Source organism: Cupressus sempervirens, chromosome 3, assembly GCF_028749045.1.
Source record: "Cupressus sempervirens isolate cs-2001-9-10 chromosome 3, ASM2874904v1, whole genome shotgun sequence".
Lineage (NCBI taxonomy): Eukaryota > Viridiplantae > Streptophyta > Pinopsida > Cupressales > Cupressaceae > Cupressus > Cupressus sempervirens.
This window is the reverse complement of record NC_143120.1, coordinates 988177679-988182397: the sequence shown is the minus strand read 5'-3', so window position 1 is coordinate 988182397 and position 4719 is coordinate 988177679.

Sequence of the window (4719 nt, the reverse complement as noted above, 5' to 3'; positions counted from 1 at the left end):
TCTGCAACTATCTATTTTAATGTCTCAAAACTTTTATGTGCTCCACATGTCCGCTTGAAATCCTTTTATCCCCTCTCATAGCCTCACTCATAGCTTTACATACTGAACTAAAATTTCTCATAAACTTCCTATAAAAACTCACTAATCAATGAAACGATCTAACTTCTCCAACATTCTAAGGTGTAGGCCAATCAAGGATAGCTTTTAACTTTTTAGGGTCCATCTTTAAACCATCAACTAAAATTACAAAACTAAGATACGCAATCTCTTCCTTCATCAACAAACATTTTTTCAAGCTAAACAACAATATCTCTTCCTTCAATCTCTGCAACACTTGTATGATATGCTCAAGGTTTTCATCTTTAGGTTTACTGAATATCAAAATGTCATCAAGGTATAAAATCATAAACTTACCCAAGAATTTCTTCAAAATTTCATTAAGTAGCCTCATAAAAGTAATAGGTGCATTAGTTAAATTAAAAAGCCATAACCAACCACTCATACAAATCCTCATTAGTCTTAAAAGTACTTTTTCATTCATCTCCTTGTCTAATTCTGATATGATGATATCCACTTTTCAAATCAATTTTGGTAAAATACTTTGCTCCACTTCAAGCAATCCATTATGTCATCCATCCTAGGCAAAGAAAATCTATACTACACTATTATCTTGTTTATATCTCTGGAATCAGTTCACATTTCTCCATTCTCCATTCTTCTTAGGTGATAACACAATAGGTATTGCACAAGGACTCAAAAATTTCTCTAATCATACCCTTCTAAAGCAATTCTTGCACTTATCTGTTCAACTCAACATTTTTACTAGGTATAAGTCTTTGTGGTGCTTTATTAGGAAAACTAGCTCTAGGAATCAAATCCATACAATGATTAACACTTCTCATAGTAGGTAAACCGTGAAGTAATTTATTGGAAATTATATCTATAAACTTTTTCAACAAAGATTCAACCTTAGGTGCATGTTCTAGTTCATCTCGTTTCTCAAAATTTCTAGGAATAAAAGAAAAACAAACATTTTGTTTCTTCATATCTCAAGTAAACTTTTTTCCATTAGCCAAACATACTCAGACTATGGTACAATGATTCTCCTCAATATTTTCAACCAAAGGCAACAATGCTTGTTTCTTTTCATCGACCTAAATAGTAGATTGATTCAATGTACCATTATGCAAAGCTTATCTATCATACTACCAAGGTCTACCCAAAAGAATATGACAACAATCCATAGGCATAATATCATACATGAATTTATCATGATGATTTCCAATTTTGAATTTAACAAGGTATTGTTCACTTACAATTAAATTATGCTCCTTCTAGATACAAGCAACATGGTAGGGTTTAGGATGTTTCAATCTCTGCAACTAAAACTTGTTAACCAACTCCTTAGAAGCCAAATGATCAAAACTTCTACTATCAATTATTACTTTGTAACATTTTCTAGTGATCTTACATCTGGTCTTGAACAAACTCCTTCTTAGAATAGGTTCTTCACTAACTTCTTCATTCCAAAAGATCCTTCACAACATTAGGTTATCACCAATTTTGGGTTCTTTAGGTGTTTCAAAAATTTCTTTACAACCCAAAATGTTTCTTCTACTACCTCCATTCTTCTTTTTAGAATTTGTACATTCAAAAGATCTATGTCCTTCTCCATACTTAAACAAGTACCCTTAAACGAAGATCTTTCCTCTCTCTTTCCACCAATGTTACTCCTAGAGTAACCAATATAGATACCTCTAGTATAATTACCTATTTTTCCATCAGGTTCTTCTTTCCATTATGTCTTTCCTTTATCTTTCATCACATTGTCATATCTACCACTTCCTTTTTAGGTTCTACCTCTGCATCTTTGAAATTTTCCACCTCTACCTCTTTGTCTTTGATCATTTTTCTTCACCAATCTTTCTTCAGGTTTCATAGCATACTACTATGCTTATTTTGTAGTATCCATCTTAACATTTTTGATCTCATTTTGAATTGATGTCCTCAAACCATTCAAGTATCTAGCCACTTTCTCAACTTCATCATCAACTTTCAAGATTTGATATCCAATTTGTATAATTTCTCAATATATTCTTTCACACTCATCTCCTTTTGCTTCAAATTTTGCATTTTACTCAACAAATAAACTTGTTAATCTTTAGGAAGAAACTTATTTTTCATCTTCACCCATGTCTTGATCTTTTCTTTTCCTCTCTTTTGTCTTTCACTTTACAAATGATCCCACAAAAGTGAAGCATGACACTTCAACTCTGTAACTATTATCTCCACCTTCTTTTCATTAGGAGTACTTTCATACTCAAAGTACTTTTCCATCTTAGAGATCTAATACAATGCTACATTAGTCTTAAGTCCTTCATCATAGCAATAAAATTCAACAATAGGTCTATGCTTAGCCCTTGACAAAAAATCAAAAGCCTTTCTTTACATTGTTCAACCTCAGGTTTATGATTAAGATAAGGTGTCTCTTCTTCATCATCACTAACATCTTCAATATGTACACCTCTTCTTTGGGTTGTCTCAAAAACTGCAAGTCTCACTACAATCTACCTCAATATATCCATAATGACATTATCTTCATTTCCTCTACTACAAACCATTTTGACAATTATTCCTACAAGATCGTAACCTTCTAAAATTTATAGGTCAAATCTCAAATCTACCACCCTACAACCAAACCACTAGGGTTCTTCATAATCCAAGCCACAAGAAATAAATCAATATGATACCACCTAATGCAAGCCTAGGATTCCAAAGGAGGCCATCCCAAGCTACCCTATCTAAGAGTAACACACAAAAGCTTTACTCAAAGGATCAACAGGGAACAAGAGGCCATATGCAACATCACAATAGGTGTAATTATTTCACTTCACATATAAAGAAAGAAACATGCCTGACTATGAGACCTTCTGACTTATGTCCATATACAAATGAGAATTAAAAATTAGAGGCCAAGTTCACATCTTCTACCTTCTTCTCTCTAAGATAGATAAGGTAAAAAAACATGGGTTTTGGATAAGGTATGGATAGGTAAAATTAATGAAATGGTCAAGGATAGAGAATGAACAGATGGGACAAGCTCAAAATGTCATGCAAGGCTAGGATGCAAAAGGAGGAAATCCCAAGCTACCCTTTCTAAGAGTTAGACACATAAGATTTACTAAAAAAATCAACATGGAACAAGAGGCTATATGCATCATTAGAATAGGTGTAATTATTTCACTTCACATATAAAGTAACATGCCTGACTATGAGGCCTTCTACATTGTACCCATATACAAATGAGAATTACAAAATTAGATTCCAAAGTCATATTTTATATCTTCTTCTCTCTAATATCTCTAAGATGATTACTTACTACATCTAACCAAGCTTCTTATATATCCAGTTAAGCCACAAGTCAGCTAGTGAAGAATTTAATTACATTATAGGTCCAGTCTTAGAAGAGTAAACTAAAATCAAAGCAAAGAATGACATAAGATCATGCACTTTTAGAAATAGGCCCACACACAAGTTAGGAGTCATCTCCTAACTATACAAGTGGCCACATCATCATACAAAACTACACCAAAGGAAACATTATGCCTCAATGGATGAAAGTTGCAGGAATTAGAGACCACAAAGAACATGACAAAACTTGAGGAATATGAAACATTAGAACACACACATTTAGGGAAAGGATCTAGGAATGGTCCTAGGCATGATATAAACTATTCACAACCTAAAATAAAAATAAGTAACAACTACTTTGCAAAAAAAAGAGTGGTACAAAAAATAAAACAAAAAATTGGTTGATGTAAGATTATGTTGGAAACTACAATTGGAACAATCATTATGTTGTCATTGATGTCAAATATTACTAGTGAGACAATTTCTACCTTAGTAGAGTGTCATATCAAGATGAATGATGAAGAGGATTCAAGAAGAAGAGATAACAAGAAGACCAAGTGGAAAGGTTGAGTTATGAGGAATTAGAATGGGCTCTTGATCAGATGGACTTTGATAAGATAATGTATTGTTTACTCATAACACTAAGTGGAGAAGATAGTTGTTTTGAATCCTAGAAGACATGATCAGTGAAGAAAAAATGCATAGGCTTAACCAAGCTTCAAATAAGAATATTAAGGAACTTATAGTTGAAGTTGAGTTGTGCAAGTGTTAATTGAGTAAATAGTAGAAGCTTAGAAAACTCAGTGTCATCCAAGCATCAATAAAGATAGAATAATAGAAAATTTGGATTGAGTGCCAGTAAAAGGACTGAGTGAATATAGTGTAAGCCAAGTGAGGAAAGATAGTGATGACAAAACTATCTAGTGATGATTGAGGCCGAGGAACAAAATTTTGGCTAAGTATCAACATTTTACAATTTGTGAAGGAATTAAGATTCATGGTTGACATAGTTAAATTCTTGGAATATAGAAAGCATGTTGAAGATGAGGATTGATGAGATGGAAAATTTAATGCAAAGAAAACTATGTTTGAATGTTTTTATAAATGGATTCAAAGAGAAGTTTGGATACATTTCTAGAAAAAAAAGGAGGAAACAAAGAGATGGAAGGATTTGATGAATCTAACCTAACCCTAAGATCAATGGTGGTGTTTAAGTAGAAAAAGATCAAAGCTACCTATTTAAGGAAGCATAAAGATTAACCTAAAGATGTTAGCAAACCTTAAAAGGTTGGAGCTATTGGAAATATT